The following is a 19,335-nucleotide window of genomic DNA, read 5'->3' as shown; positions in this document are numbered from 1 at the left end:
CTCTTGTGGTGTAGCTTAGATCAAACCTTGGTTCTACCAGTTAATAGCAGGGTAACCTTAAACTGAACACTTAACCTCCCTCAGCCAAAGGCCCCGTGTCTCAACTAATTCCCATCTGCACAGAAAATGCAGTCACAGGATTCCTACCTGTCCTCTCTTCTAGATCATTTGGGTCATTTTTGATGATTGTGACAATTACCACTTTTAATTTTTTTTAAATGGGAAAAACCTTTTAGAAATTACATTTACCTGATTTCATTAAATGGTATGTATTTTTAAAAATAGAAAAGGAAAAATACATATAATATGCCTGTGCACACTAGAGGGGGAAAAATGAGAGCCTATAGCAGAACAAGATATAATGTCAAATACGGAAGCTGCATTTCTAATCCCGTGCCTATCACCACTGTTTTATTTCATTTCTATCCTGATCAATAACAAGTCAGTCAAATTTGTTTTCCCCAAGAGTGTTTTAAGTCTACAATTGTCTTATTCTTTGTCAAGCAATTTCATTTTCCACTCGCAAAGCAAACACACCAGCAGAATCATTACTCCTCAGTTTGCACAGAGCAACGTGCTGGAGTTTGACAGACCTGGCCCAAAGCCCAGGTCTGCCTTCCTTTCATTTGCCTTGTGACTCTGCCAAGTTATTTTAGTTAGTCTTGGTTTCAGTAGCAGTTGCTGTAAGTTGCCTATTCAGTAACTACTCTCCTCTTGTCCTTACATATAAACATGCATTAATTTGGTGTATCAGTGTGACCAGTTCATACTGGACTTTCCCTGGGTTAGCTTTAGTCATTGAGAAGTGAGAAGAAGTTACTGAGTGGGGCTTCCAAGAAACCTTTCCAACAGAGTAGAGTCAGCTGGCATTCCATTTTGGTCCCTTATTCGTCACCCTTCCTCCCTGTACCTTGTCTGGAATGTAGGTACAATACCTGGAGTGACAGCCATATCGTACATGAGGAAGTATACCTTTTACTAAAGATGAGAACGTAGGAAGATCAAAGAATTTCTTAGAACACCATGTAGTAAATGCACCTGGACACTATACCTATAAACTAAGTCTCATTTGCTTGAGCTCTTGTTTTCTAGGTTTTCCATTACTTGCAGTAGAGTGTATTCTAACAATTTCCACTTCTGACACTATCTGAAGATAATAATTGTACCCATCACTGTGTTTTTTTGATCAGCACAATGCTTCAAAAACACAGTGGTAAGTGTCAGAAAATGTTTACTACTAATGTTTTTGGCAGGGATCCTATAACAAACCTTAAATGACAGATATCTCTGATACCTAATGTCTAAGGCAAGAGATGAGCGAGAAAGAGACACATACATGTAAAACTGAAAGTAGAGACACGTGTTTTAAAGTCTGATTGGTTTCTAGTTACACCTTTATCCAGCTAGGGAAGGCTTCTGTATTATACACCTAACCTTGGACCTACCGCCATTTTCCCATGGTCTCGAAGAAGTCAATAAGTAATTGATAAATTTTCTGTCACTGTGGGCAATTAATAGGAGTTACACAGCATTGGTTGCATCCATTTTCCTGTATCTGAGGAGCAAAAAATTGATTTCACAAACTTACTGGTGCATATTGATTCCGTGCCTATCCCTAGGCTATTTCTATGTAATGCTTTTGTGCAGTCATTGAAAAAAAATCTCAGGACTGTCAAATAAAATCTAGTTCTGTGGAGTTTTTATCTATTACTCTGCTTTGCAAGTGTTTTTGGTATCAGTAATGCACTTTCAAGCTGAGGGATGTGGATAGTTTCTCTTAAAATATTTTTATATCTGGAAAACAAGAATAGGAAACAGCTAAAATTATTAATTTAAGTCTGAAATCTCAGATGACACATCTACGGAGGTATTACAGTGTGTATTTTTTTTTTAAAGAATAGAATTTGTGTGTTTTAGGCCTCTCTCTTGGGTCTTAGTAAGTGTTCTGAGATAAAGGAATACAAATATATTTCCAACACTTTATTTTGGGGCTACTCTGGTTCCTCATCTTCCCAAGGAGGCCTGGGGTGGCATTCAAAGAGAAGGGTGGCATCTGAATCTGTATCTGAAAATATATTACATTCAGTAATAATAAACCTTAAAAGCATTTCTAAAAATGTCTTTATTCAAATATTTCCATGTAAACAAATGTGGATGAAGTGTTTGTTCTGTGTCAGGTACATTGTGGGGATAACACTGTGAGCAAAAGAGGCTGCCTATCCTCATTTAGCTTATATTCAAGAGAAGTACAAATGAATGAAAAGGAGGAACAACAGAGAAAAAGAATATACAAATAAACAGCATAATTTCAAATCATGTTAATGCTGTGAGGAATGGAATCTGGTAATAGAAGAGATAGTAAGTGGTGTGAGTGGGAATTTGCTATCTAGATACAGAGGTGAAAAGTCTTTTCAGATAAGGTGACATTTGAGCTAAAACCTGAATGACAAGAAAGGAGCTATACAAAAACTGGGTGAAGAACATTCTAGAAAAAATAGATGTGCTTAGGTCCTGAGGCAGGAAAAACATTTGGGTTGTTCAACGACCAGATAGAAAAGCTTAGTGGCTTGAGTAAACAAGGGGTAAAAGGTAGAGGGTAAAATGAGAGCTAGCCACAGAGACCAGATAATAAAAACCTTCACACTTATGGACTGTGGTAAAAACTTGTGGATTTTACTTTATGTATGATCATCCACTACAGGGTACTAGGCATGGGAGTACTAGACCTCACTCACATCTTTCTTTAATCCCAACGTCCCTAATTCATCCTATGTTTCATAGGAATTAGTTAAGATAATTTTAAAAATACAAAGAATGTAATTGTTTGTTATAATCCCTCAATTTCAAAAACTATTAAGTTTTTCTGTACAACAGCTTCTCACCTGGGGGAGATTTTTGCCCCGTAGGGACATGTGGCAATATCTGGAGACATTTTGGGTTGGCGCAACTGTAGAATGCTCCCGGCATCTAGGGGACAGAGAGGCCAGGAATGCTGCTAAGCATCATACAGTGTACAGCCACCCTCACAGAACGCCTTCTCTGGCCCAAATGCTAATAGTGCCACGGTTAAGAAACCCTGCTTACTCTCAAGGAACTTAAACAATAGAATTCAAAGAATACTTCCAGCATTTTTGTATAAGAGATCTTTTTTGTTTGACTTTATGCTGGCCTCTATTTACTCAAAGTTCTCACACCTCCGGTAAATACATGCATAAATACATACACAGAAATAGAACAAACACATTTCATTTTTGGTATTATGGACTTGTGTCCCTCCCAAATTCATAGATTGAATCCTTAACCCTCAATATGAACGTATCTGGAGACAGAATCTTTAGGATGTCATTAAGGTTAAATTAGGTCATAAGCTGGCAGTCCAAATTTGATAGCACCATGGCCTTATAAGATGAAGAGAAAGATATCGCTCTCTCTCCCTCTCTCCGTCCCATTCTGTCTCTCCCTCCCTCTCCCCCTCCTCCTTCCCCTCTCTGCCCCAGATGAGGATACACAGAAAAGGCAAGCCAGGAAGAGAACCTTGATCTTGGATTTCCTATCCTCCAGTACTATGAGAAAACAAATTTGTGTTGTTTAATCTACTCAGTCTATGGTATTGTGTTATGGCAGTCTAAGCATACTTAGATACTTACAAATGAACTTTCAAAACAGTGATCAGTGTAGACAGTGAAAAGAGCTTGAGAAACACTAACTCCTGTGAAATATTTCAAAGTCAGTTTGGTTTGACTTTCAACCCAAAACTTCTCAAAACTATTACATTTGATTTGATAGATAATCAAGAAATTGTTTTCTAAATTTGGCCCTGGGACAGAAAATATATAGTGTATACATAACACCCCTTGACTTATTCACAACAGCACCCCCTGAAACCAGTCATTTCCTTGATGAGGAGACATTCAAACATATGGCCGCATTCAATAAAGTAGCAGTTATGCTGTGTATATTTTCATTTTAGAACAACCCAATTTATAGTGTGGGATTTATTCTCTAATTGAAATTTACTATCATTTTGTCCTGAGACATTTTTCCTGAAGATGTAAAAGTATTTTATGTTTCAGCAATTGCAATTTTATTCTTCATAATTAATAATGCAATTGCTGTGTATTTCTCATTTTGATGCATTACAAGAGTCTTGACAGTTGGAAGAGTTTGCAAAATGTGTTATGTTGTATTGCTTAATACCTTATTAGGAAAACTGCTTTGCCTCCAAGTTAGTTCCATTTGCTACATTACAATGAGACTGTAAGTTACTTTGACAGGGAAACAGAAAAGGGAAGTCTATACTTATAAATAAGAGCCCAGACGAAAGAGAAAATGTAAAACTATTCTATATCCCACTGATGATTGAGAATCCTGATCAGCATAAGCATAAAACTCAAACACAAGGCTATTTTCTTTTTCCTCTGATAGCTTTATGAACATAATCAAGACTTTGATAAAGTCCTTACTAGCCAATATTATAAACAGTTAATGTTTATGAATACCTATGACTCATTTCCATGTTCAGCATTTACATATCCCTGAAAATAAATCTCCTCTAATTCTGCTCAATTTAAATATTGTTAAAGATCTATCAGAACCTGTTCTCCTCTGTAAGAATAACAAAATAAGCTTATTTCATGGTTATGTGTGATTATTCTAGTATAAAATATTCATAAAATTGATTGTAATATATGAGATTCTTCTTCACATGCAGTCTAAGAACATAAAGAGGGTGGAGGAGCAAAATGTTGCTCACCATGAAGATTTGTTATTAAACTGAAATAATAGAAAATTAGACAAAGGATTTTCAGATCAAGGGAAAAAATATTCTGTTTTCCTGCTGAATTGTTATAGTATTGAAGTTAATCAATTTGGTTTGGTGGGTGCTCTTGTGCTAAATTTCTAGAGTGCAACATTAATTATATTTACCCTTGAAAAATAATTGTTAGTTTCTGCTTCTTCTCCTCTCTCAAAAGCAAAAGGAAGGGAGGGAGGAAAAGAGGAATGGCAGAAAGGAGGAAGGGATGAAGGGAGGGAGAAAAAAGAAAAAAAATAGAGACTGAAAACATCACTAATCATTAGAGAAATGCAAATAAAAACCACAATGAGATACCACCTCACTCCTGTCAAATGGCTATCATCAATAAATCAACAAACAACAAGTGCTGGAGAGGATGTGGAGAAAGTGGAACCCTCATGCACTGCTGGTAGTGGGAATGAAGATTGGTGCAGGCACTATGGAAAATTGTATGGATGTTCCTCAAAAAATTGAAAATAGAACTACCTTATGACCCAGCAATTCCACTCTTGGGTATCTAAGGAATCCAAAGGAATCCAAAACACTAATCTGAAAAAATGTATGTGCCCCTATGTTTACTGCAGCACTAGTCACAATAGTCAAGATATGGAAACAACAGAAATGCCCATCCATACACAACCGGATAAAGAAACTATAGTACATTTATATAATGGAGTATTACTCGGCCATAAAAAAGATGAAATCTTATCATTTGCAACAATATGGATGGACCTAGAGAATATTATGCTAAGTTAAATAAGTCAGACTAAGAAAGACAAATACCATATGATCTCACTTATATGTAGAATCTAAAGCATGGAATAAACAAGCAAACAAAACAGAAATAGACTCAGAGATACAGAGAAAAGCTGATGGTTGCTAGATGGGAAGGGGTGGGGATGGGCAAGAAGGTGAAGGGATTAGAACGTACAAATTGGTAGTCATAATATAGTCATATGAAATACAGTATGGGGAATATTATCAACAATGTTGTAAAGATTATATGGGGTGCGAGGTGGGCACTGGACATATCCAGGGGGATCACTTCACTGACTGTAGACGCCTGACTGGTAAGCGTCTGGGGCTGAGGAAGAATAGTACTGAATGTCAATTATAAGTGTGTGTGTGTGTATATATATATATATATATATACACACACTTATATATAATTTGACATATATATATTTGACATATATATAATTGACATTCAATACTATTCTATATATATATATGGTAATGGATTGTGGAGTACACCATAGGGAAGATAGTGGTATTATAACAGCTATATACGATGTCAGAGGGGTAGTACATTGGGAGGGAGGTTATCACTTTGTGAGGGGTGTAAATGTCTATTACATTGCTTTGTACACGTGAAACTAAGAAAGAAAAGAGAGAGATTGAAAGAGACAGGGAGGGAAGGGAATGGAAGGGAAAGAAAGGGAAGGGAAGGGAAGGGAAGGGAAGGGAAGGGAAGGGAAGGGAAGGGAAGGGAAGGAAAGGAAAGGAAAGGAAAGGAAAGGAAAGGAAAGGAAAGGAAAGGAAAGGAAAGGAAAGGAAAGGAAAGGAAAGGAAAGGAAAGGGAAAAACTGTGAGGGCTGGGAAGAAGAGCTTGGATACACAAGTAGATTGAAACAAACACCAAACAGGTAAGTTTCACATTGCTTCAGGAGCAAGAAAAATATTATGGAAATCATAAAGTCAGATTACAGTCAAACACTCCCTTTCAGGAATGACCACTATACCACATGGCTTGTCAAATTTCACAACCTCTTGGAAGCAACGATTGCAATAGCCACAGTTGCATTGGTGCCCTACAGGGCCATCTGCTCAGGGAGAAGATAAACCAGGTCTGCACACTGAGTTTCAGGTAGTTTGGACAGCAAGATAAGATCTGGACTGCTTACCTATAACAGCTTTTGAATATCTGGCATTGTCATACAATATGTCACTCTTTAAAGAAAAACAAATAATACCCTCCAGCAATCATCTTTCATCAGTCATTGAGATCTCAGTAGGAATTAGGTTAGAGTTGCTAGGGTCTGGTGTGACTGTTCCTTTGTAAACATAGCTGGGCTTCCTGCTGCTTTGTTATGTGGCTACTTACATAATTTATAGACACAACAATTGGCCTTAATTGTAGGAAATCTATGCCCATTGTCTACAGTTGGTTCTTTCATTTGTCTGAGCTTACTTTAAAGAGCTAATCTTAACAATTTTACATTTCCACTTTCTAGTTGCTTCTTTGTTTAAACAAATATTTAGTGCAGATTAAAAAATAAGAGGAGGACTTTATTCTCCTCTCTTCTCTTTGTACTTCCTCATCTTGCCTTAGTCTCTAAGGTAGGCAAAAAGAAATAGTTCATTTATTCATGTTGCTTCTTTTAACCACAGGCTGGTTTTCAATCTTCAGAGTATGGTCTCCCTTAGTGAATAAAACGTGTCTTTTTATATAGGGAATTATATTCCTCCTAATATCCCACGTACGTTTCTCAAATAATCTGTTGTCTTTTCAAAGTAAAAGCAGTAGGGTACATTGCCAAACTACTAAGAATTAGAGGAGAAGCTCCAAAAAAATGTATACATAAAGTGAAGTAGGTTTAACATTGAGGTACTGCTAATAAGTATGTTCTCTTAGTCCAATTATGATAGAATGGTTGGCAGAAGCAACAGACACTTATTTCTCAGTTCTGGAGGCTGGAAGTCCAAGATCAGGGTGGCAGCAGGGTCAGGATCGCAGGGAAAGCCCTCTTCCCAGTTTACATATGGTGGTCTTCTTACTGTGTCCTCACATGGCAGAAAAAGAGTTAGGCTAGCTCTCTGGCCCCTTCTTCTATGGTCACTAATCCCATTCAGGAGAGCTCCCAAAGGCCCCACTACCTAGTTCTATCACAATGGGATTAAGGTTTCAATATAGAAATTTGGGGGGACACAAATATTTTATAAACACACACACAGACTCTCACACACTGACAGACAGATATAAATATAGATACTTTAATTCCAAGTGCAATGAGAAATAAAGGCAAAATTAGGAAACATTGACATCTTTCATCTACCACAAAATTTGTAGTCAGTGTCTTTGTATAGTCTCTACCACTCATACCTCAAAAGAAGTATTCTGGTTTTATTATTGTTTTAATTGCACCTCAAGAAACCACTTGAAAACAATACTGAATATTACAAATGAATATACTTCTATTGATAGAATTCCTATTGTTTACAAGATGACAATAGAGAAGATAGTTTTTACCAGCAAGAACTGCATGCCTTCTCAACTAAAAGTACATAATATTTCCATCCATTTACTCTATCAACAAAACAAAGGCTAACTTGAGTTATCAAACTGTATTTATATCTTTTATATACTCTTTATATAATTATAGATTCTTTTAATGAGACAGGTAAGACAAATCACTGTTATGTGGCTATTGCTGTACCAACACACGTGTATAATTACTAATATGAATTAATAGAAGAAAACAGAGTCCATTGTTCCTTTAATCTTGATTTTTCCCTAAGATATAAAAAATGATCAACTGTCTTAGAGAAAAATATAATACACAGTAACAGCCAAATTGTTAGTCTTTCTCCAGACATCTGCCATCATGGTACGTTCTATTAAGATAGAAGCAAAAATAACAGCACTGGCAAATTCAAACTTCCTAAAAACCATCCCTGCCAAAGAGGTAAGAACTAAAATCTCCCTTATTATTCTCTTCACAGGGAGTGAGCACGTGACCATTGTGGCATGTTTCAGCAAGACTCCAGGTAAGTGGCAAAACCAGTCTTAAATCCACAACTCCACGTCAGAACAACTGCCCATTTATGATCCTTCTGAATGAAGACGGCACAGAGTATGCTATCTCTCCACTTCACCTGCTAGGGCTTTTGAAGATCTGTCCTTGACATTCAGTGACAAATCACCTCCTTTACAGGTCTTAGGTTACAAATCACCTACTGCAGACTTAAAACTTAAATCCTGCACAAAACTATCATCAACAAGCCAAAAGTGTGCTTTCCAGGAATTCTCACCTCCTTCTCCAAACCTGAGCCTCTCTGCAACTGATTCCTTGAGAGAAGCCTTCATTCCCCCAATTCACAAAATAATTCAGTGTTGGGTAGTGTTTCAACTATATTCACGAGGGTTTTCTCATAGGAGGAAAAATACATATTAAAATATGAATTTACTATATGCTAATTGCTTTCCTTTGTAGGAAATGACTGTAAATTAATTAAAATCACAGAATTCTAGCATTCTTTCTAGACAATCAATGTGAAATTAAAAATCAAGGCAAATACATGGTTCAAGATAAGAGAGGTACATCAAACATCTGTTTTGCACATGTGCTGTAGTGGAAGTGAAAGAAATGCCATAATCCAAACTTTTTCCTCTACTTGCAATTTAAAATGTACAAGTGGTCAGTGATGTGAATATAATCTTTCTGTGTTTTTTGTTTGTTTGTTTGTTTTTAATAATGTTTCTCCTATTCTTCATAGCAAGTGGGTCAATTGACTTTGTGCCTAAACAATTTCACATCAAAATATCAAACTGGTCCAATCACTCCACTGACTGCATAACACGGATACCTTGTGAAATTTTCTAGGTGTAGAAAAATTAACCAACCAAATGTTTTGGGTCCAAATAGGGATTCACAAAGAAAACTAACGAAATCCTGAGGAATATAACAGGAATTTTGTTGACCCCACCCACTAAATAGGCAAGACTAGGAAAACATTTGTGTGATGAACAGCTCCCATTTCTGTCTCCTTCTCACATTTACCACCTGGCTCGATCATCTGTTACAACTTTCCCAAACCAATTTCTTTCTTATTTGTATGTGGAAGAGAGGCATTCCCTAAGGAAATATACAAAATTGAGGTATTTTATGGGTGCAGTCAGCATGTAACAAATGACTTATGGCAACCATCTGAAATGTAGCAATTTTGCATTTTCTAAGTCCATTTACTGTACTCCTGCTATACTCTTGAGACATAACCAAGACCCCAAATGTTTCATCATGTCTGGAAGACACTTAGAGATGAACTTTTTATAAAATAATAAGTTTTCTTGGGCATATCTGTTGCTTCCAGGTAACCCTAACTGTGATGGTCATTAATATAGTCCTTGGCGGAAATGTCCTAAATGTCTCAGTCGCAATTAATAAAAGGATGCCAGGAGTTACAAATAACACACCTTAGCCTCTAAGGTAAACCACTGTCAAGATTTGCCTGGCATACTTTTTATCACATGTACCTCAGTGTTTGGCAAAATAATTATACATAATAAAGACACTTTTTTAAAAAAGCAACTGTTATTGGCAAAACATCAAAATTTCAAATATATTTAAGAGTGGGTAGCTGTAGTAACATCACAATAATGAAGTGCTATTGCAATAATAATCCAGCTATTGTTGTAACTCTAATAACTTTAAATTACTCTTTCTAATGCTTAGGCTGTATCACCTCCCACTCGGAATCTAACGCTTCCTCGCTAGATTCTGCATAAACTCCAACCTCCTCACTTAGAACACAAGAGTTGACCTCTCTACGTTGAACCCCTATTGCTTTAATAGATAAACTGTCTCAGTCAGATTCTTCTCCTCATTGTTGCAAGAAGAAGATGTCACAATTCCCTTATGAACTCGGCTTACACCAATTTCCCTGTCTGTCCACTCCTCTCTTCTTCTCATCCTCAATATTAAGGCATCAAATTTTAAAAATCACTTATAATTCTCATAAATTTCATTTGTTTAGTCCACATATATTTTATCAAGTGCCACTATGTGGCGATATAGTAATGACAGAGGCTGACATGGGTCTTGCCCTCATGGAGGGTATTATGGCTGATGCCAGGGGTGGGCAAAAACTAAACTATGGAGCAGGTATTTTTATTATTTGAGGTCACAGATGGACAAACTGAGGCTTAGAAAAGAAATAACTTAGCTAACTCCACACACTAAAGAGAATTGGACTTTGTTGTCTATTTTTCCGTTTGTTCTCTTTTCTTTGTCTAACTCCTTTATCTAAATTATTACGGCATCACTTGCATGCAATGTTCATTCAGCACTTACTATATACCATTTTGCGTTAATGTTTAAATATCCATCTGTGCATCATTTCTTCCTAAATGAAGCGTTAAAGCCCTTGAAAGCAATGGTGCCATCATTTATCTTTTGTATCTTTGAGGCCCAGGGCCATTGCGTTCATTCAGTTGTCATGTCATTTCAGTCTCCTTTCATTTGAACAGGTACTGAGTCTTTATATTTCAAGACCTTGACATTTTAAAGTCCAGTTGTTTGCAGAACGTCCCTCAATTTTGATTTGCGTAATGTTTCCTCATTATTTGATTCATATTATGGACTTTTGGCAGGAGTACCTCAGAGGTGATAAGGTGATATAAAGTTCTTCTTAAAGTATCTATACCAGGAGGTATATGCTATTGATTAGCCCCATGACTGAGACTAATTGATTAAAGTTGTATCTGCCACAATTTTCCACTGCAAAGTTAGTATTTTACCCTTTATAATTGATAATTCTCTTATGAGGAGACAAGTTGAGACTATATAAATATTCTTCTATTCCTTAAATTTTCAACCACTGGTTTTTGTGTCCATTAAAAATTCTTGCCAGAATCAAGTATTATTATTACAATGGCCAAATGATAATTTTTTAATTATATTATTTTTTCTGCATTTGTTAGTTGTTTGGAGAAAATAAACTCTGAGGAAGAGACTTCTGTTTCATCTTTTAGTTAGATCAGTTTGGATTCCTGGATTCATATTCAATAGGTTAAAATTCTTTGCTATTATTCTTTATTGCTCAAATTGTCCAAGATTTGGCCAGTGGAAATCTCTTCAGACTTGTCCCTGTGTCTTTTGGAAATATTAATCATTGAGTACTTCCTCACTTTTTGCGACATGATATCTATCCCAGGTTCACCTTGTACTTACTATGCTCCAGGCCTGGAATCAGATATTTCCCAAAGAGTGCTGGTTCCTTCCTTTAGTGGAAAACAATATTTAGTAACTAAGACAGGGCCTGTTTTCTTTGAAAACTTCTCCAGTCAGGCTTAACAGGAAACTCCATGTTGAAAAATCAAGTGATCCTTTCTCAGTTATCATCATATGTGCCCCAGCAGGGGCATCTGACTTGACGATTCAGTCATTGGAAATATACACCTTTCTTCCTTGGCTTTCCAGAGGATATTGTCTGAGTTTTCTTTGTGATACCACTGGTGTTCCTTCTGGGTCTCCTTTGCAGGTTCTCCTTCCTTTTCCTGACCTGTATTTACTGGATTACCCTAGGAAAATCCTTAGAGTTCTACTCTAAGCATACACAGTTCCCAGAGAATCTCACAGGGAGGCATTATAGCATGATTCTGGAAATCAGTCTTCCTGAGTTTACATCTCGACTCTACTATTTATTAAGTGTAAGTAGATTATAGGGAAAATATATAACCTCCTGTCCCACAGTGTCCTCATCCATAAAATGGAAATATTAATAATACCTAACTTAGAACGTTGTTCTGAGAATTACACTGTTCCTGGTCCATTGTAACTCTATATATCATCATCAAGTCCCACGTTCTGAAATACCATCTTTATACCCTTCCACCCTCAACCTCTCCTACAGTCAGAAATATTTCCATCAGCTGAATATATCATGGTGACTGGGCATCTAATAGAAATCTCAAAACTAGCATATGCAGACCGAAACACTCAACTTTACTCCTAATAGCTCATACCTACTGTTCCCTGAGTCTTCCACATCTCAGAAAATAAGAGTCCAAGGGATCCAGTTCAAAACATAAGTTGTATTACCACTCTACTCAAAACACCCAAAAGACCTACCTTATTATTAAATATTATACTAAGTCCCTTACCATGACCTATGGAATCTATGTCGCTGGGCCTCAGTTACCTCCACAATCTTACATCTCTTCGTTGCCACCCTATTTACTCAGGGTGCCAGCATTCTGTCTTCCCCCTACCTAAAGCTCTCTTCTGTCCAGATCTACATGTCTCACTGCTCACAGTCTGTGCTAGGCAGGTTTCTCCAGAGAAACAGAACCAATAGGATATATATATATATATATATATATATATATATATATATATATATATATATATATATATAATACACAAATTGCCAATTCAAGACCCAGAAAGAGCCAATGTTTCAATTTGAGTCCAATGACAGAAAAACCCCATATCCCATCTGGAAAGGCTGTCAGGCAGGAGGATTTCCTTCTTACTCTTGGGATGATCAGCCTTTTTCTTCTAGTGAGGTCTTCAACGGATTGAATGAGGCCCGCCCACATTGGGAAGGGCAATCTGCTTAACTCTTATTAATTCAAATATTAATCTCACCAAAAACACACTCACAGAAACACCCAGAATGATATTTGACTAAATATCTAGGTACCCCGATGCCCAGTCAAGTTGACACATAAAATTAACTACACAGGTTTTCAGTTTTGTTGAACTATTGTATCAGATAGGACATCTCTAACCATCTATACAAAATCACAACCACATTCTGTTTCCTTTACTCTTCTTTATTTATCTTCCTAGCACTTATCACTAATTGATGTATATGTGTTCTTTGTTTACTGCCTCTTCTCTCCAACCAACTACCCAATACATTCGATTATAAGCTCCATGAAAGCACTGGCTTTCTTTTGTTCACTGCTCTATTTCTTTTGCTTGCAAAAAAGAGGCATTGAACATTTGCTCATTGAATGCATGAATACCTTCCTTACCTGCCACATTATTTAAAAGGAAAACTAGCTTCTTCTTTTATCACAAGGAGGAGTAATATATTGTAGAATTTAGTCACTCATATGTGATAACCTGGAGACAACATCCTATAAGGCAGCCATTGCTGATATGTGGAAATTGTTTTTGTTTTAGAGTATACGTGTTGTGTGGATTATGATTAGTCTTAAAATATAGATGTTTATTTCTCAGTATTCCCCAAGGGAGTAACAAAATCTTTTGAGGAGCTTTTAAAAGATTACCAATTCACTGTAATTGTCAGAGCTATGGAAGCATTGATTTGTATCTGAAAGCTTTTTCTCATATTTTTAAAAATAGGTAAATTTCTCAATGACTCAAATAACAGTTTACACCAAATATTTATCAACTGAAAAGTTATGATGACTACATTTCTGAGTCAAAATAAGTTTACATGATGATCAGTTAACAAAGAATATATATAATGTGACTTGGACTCTGATTTCTTGTTGTTTATCCTGACAATCATCTCCATTCTGCTGCCTACACTCACTTTGTAGATAAAATAAAAACATTTTTCATTTCCATTTTCCATCTCCCAGTTGCCCTCTTTCTCTCATTGGATCTCATTTGATCTCATTTCTATTTTTGACGTCTGTTAGGAAATGGAATTTTCTGTATTCAGTCTACATCCTGCCCCGTATCTTCATCAATTTTGCTGCAACGATACACAAATCTGGAAACTGATAAGTGCAGCCTGTCAGAAGGTATTTCTACAGGGCAGAAATTTCTATGGTTCATTTTTATGGAAAGTTTCCTAATGAATTTTTAGAGTTTTTTTTTTTTTTTCATTCTTAGCATCAAAGTCTATTATTTTCATAAGCAGTTTTGGGAATGGTATATCCACATGTGAAACTTTGATAAAATCCTTTATTGTGTTCTTAACGAATGTAGAACTCAATTATTTCAAATAATTTCAATGAATGCTCTTTCGCTTTTTCATGCTGGTCATTCACTTTTTAAGCTCTTTGCAGAAATAACAGGAGCTTAAACCACATAATATTTGGTGTTTGATGAAGGGGTATGTTTTAAAAGGCTCAATTCTCTAAGCAAAGTAGTTCTAAAAACTGTTTTCATTTTCTTGATGATATTCCATCAATTTCTATAGTCTTTAAAATCATATTAAGCAGTTAAGCCATGGGGTTTAAAGCCTTACTTACCATTGGAAATAAATTTAAATCCTGTTTGGAAGGATATAAAAACAGTTTTATTCAAAGAAAAATAATAACCTCAAGCATTCAGATAAGGATGAAATAATCCATGTACAAGAATATTTTGGTTTACTTGGGGGGCCTTCCTAAAATGTCAAAAAGAAAAAAAAAATCTCAAAGATACCTTGAAAGGAAAATTCTAGAAATTAAGTATCTTCTCTCTAGTGAAAAATATATATTCACTGATTGTAAAGATAGTGTCAAAAATATCAGAATCGGGGCTGGCCCGGTGGCTCAGGCCATTCGAGCTCTATGCTCCTAACTCCGAAGGCTGCCAGTTTGATTCCCACATGGGCCAGTGGGCTCTCAACAACAAGGTTGCCAGTTCGATTCCTCGAGTCCCACAAGGGATGGTGGTCTCCGCCCCCTGCAACTAAGATTGAACATGGCACCTCGAGCTGAGTAGCCTCTCGGATGGCTCAGTTGGTTGGAGTGCGTCCTCTCAACCACAAGGTTGCCGGTTCAACTTCCACAAGGGATGGTGGGCTGTGCCCCCTGCAACTAGAAACAGCAACTGGATCTGGAGCTGAGCTGCGCCCTCCACAACTAAGACTGAAAGGACAACAACTTGAAGCTGAATGGCATCCTCCACAACTAAGATTGAAAGGACAACTTGACTTGGAAAAAAGTCCTGGAAGTACACAGTGTTCCCCAATAAAGTCCTATTCCCTTTCCCCAATAAAATATTTAAAAAAAAGAATTAATCCAGTAGACCCATAGAATTGTCACAAAATAAAATGGTTATTGTTTAAGAAAAAAATATATCAGAATCAAAATGGACTCTCCTAGCTCATTAATGCCAGAGAAAATGTCTTGATTTGATAATTGTAAAAATGGTTCAAGAAGCTAGGAAACAGAGACTATGATTCTGTTATCAGCTTTTAGAAATTTCAACAAAAGTTTTAATGCAGCAATAATCACAAGCTTCTAGAGCAGAGGCCAAGGTCAGAAAACTACAGTCCTAGATCTTTCAATGAATTTTAAAGTAACATTTTTGTCAAAGAATCTCAGAGCTGAAATTATCTTGCTGAAACCTATAAATATTTCCAGTGAAGTGGTCCACTTCATTTCCAATGAACTGGTCCAAGTTTTGACTGAGAATTTGCTTTTTACAAGGCAGCACATTCAATTTAGGATTTGTGTAACAACCACCATGGGCTTCCACTTCTACATTATTATTGACTGAAAACCTTCTGTTACTAAGTACAAGAAATTCTAGAAGAAATATAACAAGCAGTCGTTTAAAAGCATAACCCTGTGCATGTTTTGTGTGCATGCATTTCCATCTCCCAAGGGACAAAAACTAAAAGAAAACTGGAAAATCAGAGGCTGGCATAGAAGCTATATGGAGGCTTATTGCTTTCCTCACCAAAGAACTTAGTATATAAAGATCATAAGAATATAGAAGAGGAAGACATGTTATCACAAAGATTCTCAGATGAAAGCAGGACATTTGAGTGGCTATTAAATCAGCAAAATACTATTAAATGTGTTACTATCTAACAACTCATATAAGGAGGTGAAAAGAAAATGTAAGGTTGGATTCTGATTTAAAACAAACAACAAAAACTCAACTCTTCCTTCAGAATTCATAGGCCAGAAGTTTAAATTTAAATGGACTCTACCAAAATTTACTAACAATTGTCACCCCAATAAATTTAATAAAAAAAAATAAAAAATAAAAAATAAAAAATTAATGGACTCTACCAAGCTGAAAAATTAACATTGAAGGAGCAACGGTAATCATTAAAGGCATTTGGCAGAAGCAAATGCAAACTTCCTTAAAGGATGAATTATTATAGATGAAGGCCTTCTAACAATAAACCCATAAAACACAAAGTTGCAGAACACTGAAGGAAGCAATAGACGAAAAAGAAAGTCAGTAGACCCAAGAAACACAAAACTTCAGATAACAAAGCTATCACAGTTAAGTATTTTGAAATTATTATATTCATGAAAGAAGAAAATTGAAGGTATAAGCTATAATTTCAAAGAACACATAATTTTTAAAACCTGGCAAAAATGAAAAGAAAGGTAAATTTCTGAACATAAATTTCTGAACATAAACAAAACAAAAATCACTTAATTTACCTAGGAGCAAGCACAAATAAATAGAAGAATACTTGCAAGGAAATTTAAGAGACATTGAGGATAGAATGAGAAGGCCTAGTACATATTTAGTAGGAGTATACAAAAAAGAAAATCGAAAGACTGGGGAAAGGTGATGTATTGAAGATTACAACTGAGAATTCTCGATAACTGACTAAGTGCAAGAATTTTTAGCCTCAGGAAACATGCAGACTACAATGAAGGAAAAGTAAAACAAAATCCACATATGGATACACTGAATATAAAGACAAAGAACAAGTCTTGAAAGAGGCCAAAAACAAATGGATTACCTTAAAATAAAACACACAACAATATTTTTAATACATTTTTCAGTAGCAAAAATGGAGTGCAGAATATATTGATATAAAATTAAAGTATTAAAATAAATTGTTGATAATTACTACCCAGCTAAACTATTATTCTAGAATGAGGAGAAATAAAAAAAAATATATCAGTCAATAAGAGGTGGGTGAAGGGTTTGCTATAAGAAGTAATAAAGGATATACAGTAATTCCTGGCATAGGATGTTATACTTGGAAGGAATGAGTAGCGGGAAGCAGTGGTGAGAAAAGAAAATGGTGTGTGGATTGCTAAATCTAAAGAACAATGTGTATTAGTCTGCTTGGGCTCTATTAACAAAATAACACACAGTGGGTTGCTTAAACAACAGAAATTTATTTCTCACATTTCCGGAAGCTATAGGTCCAAGATCACAAGCCACCAGGGTTATTTTCTGGTGTGATCTCTCCTTGGTTTGAAGATCATCTTCTATCTGTGTCCTCACATGGCCTTTTCTCCATGCATGTGCACTCCTGATGTCTGTTCCTCTTAAGGACCACAGTCCTATTAGATTGGTGCCCCACCCTTATCATCTAATTTAACCCTAATTAAATTTATCAGAAAGATAAGGTATAGACAGGTTCTAACCATGGGAAACAGAGATACCAGTAAAGAAGACACCAGAAGTCTTTCTGCATGATAGCTGGCCAAGACTCTTCACAAGGCAACATCAAAAGAAAAACAAAAACAAAGGTTAAGGATTATTCTAGATTAAATAAAACTAAAAAGACAAGTCAACCATGGACTCTATTTTTGGTGGCATTAAAGAATCATCGCTTGTTTTCTTAGGTATATGATAATTATTTATTTTTGGAATATGTACACTACAATATTTAGGTGTGAAGTGGTTTGATGCTTGCAATTTACTTGTGAGTGATTTAGCATAGATATATAAATTGTACAAATAAAATAAATATGGCAAAATGTTAAGATTTTTAAAGTTAGGAGTATAGATTTTAGAATCAAGCTGGTCTGGTTTCAACTCCTAGTTTCATCTCTTTCTAGTCCTAACTCTAGTCCTAACAGTTTTGCTTACTTCTTGGTTGTTCCAGAAAATGTTACCTTAATTCCTGTCTCAGTGTTTTCCCCCCTAAGGTGCCCCTTACCAAGATTGCCTCTTCACTACCAGTAAATTTATCCATGATCCAGTTGAAACCTGTCACACAACAATTCCACCTTCATGGATCTCTTTCCATGTGCAGTCTTCCCCATGGGAATGAGTTTGAATACTCCCCTAAATCCTGCTCTGTTAGTAATCAAAAAATTCACACGTGGCAGTGATAGAGAACAAAACAATGAATTAAGCAAGGATCTCAGAGTCAGGAGATGAGCCTCTCAATTACTTAAACTAGACCAAGGGTGGAGTGGGAGGAATGGGAGACAATAAGAAAAAAAATCTCAGCTATTAGAATGAATTCTCTCTCTCTCTCCTCTCTCTCTCCTGTCCCTCCCTAACACCCTTCTCCTAGAGTTTCCTTTCTGTAGGAGAAATCATAAGACAACTAATAGCAGTTAACTGTTGTGAGGAATGGGCTGTGGATTTTCAGTTTTAATATTTTTACCAACACTATTTAAATTTTCTAATGTTTTCTTTCTAGACCCATGATACAGAAAGTAGGGTAAGGGAAAACTACTGGGGTGGACCCAGCATGAACCACATCATCCCTACTTTGTCCACTCATAATAGAGGCTACAAATGAATAGAATTATTTTCTTTTGGGAGAGGGATAACATTTCACTTAAATGGTGGTCAAAGTTAGTATTCCCTATAATAAAAATCAGTTTCAAATGTTCAGCTGTTGTTGCTGATCTGTAATGAGATTTATCAATTGCATCATTCAAAATATCTTTTCACACAAATAAGCACTGACAAGTACTATCACTAATCCATGAACATATAATTTTAATTGAGGATATTCTTCATTTGGAAGACATTTATAAATTCTATTACATTCTTCTCTTGGTATTTTGTCCTTCAGTATGTCATTTCAATGTAGATTAATCATTTCCAATCAAAACTTAAGTAGAATCTCCTCAGTTGTACAGTTAAATGGATTTTGAAATATGAAAATTCCCTTCACACTTG

This window comes from Rhinolophus hipposideros (assembly GCF_964194185.1).
Source record: "Rhinolophus hipposideros genome assembly, chromosome: 23".
In the NCBI taxonomy this organism is placed as follows: Eukaryota; Metazoa; Chordata; class Mammalia; order Chiroptera; family Rhinolophidae; genus Rhinolophus; species Rhinolophus hipposideros.
The sequence above is the reverse complement of the archived record's forward strand: the minus strand, read 5'-3'. Positions refer to the sequence as shown.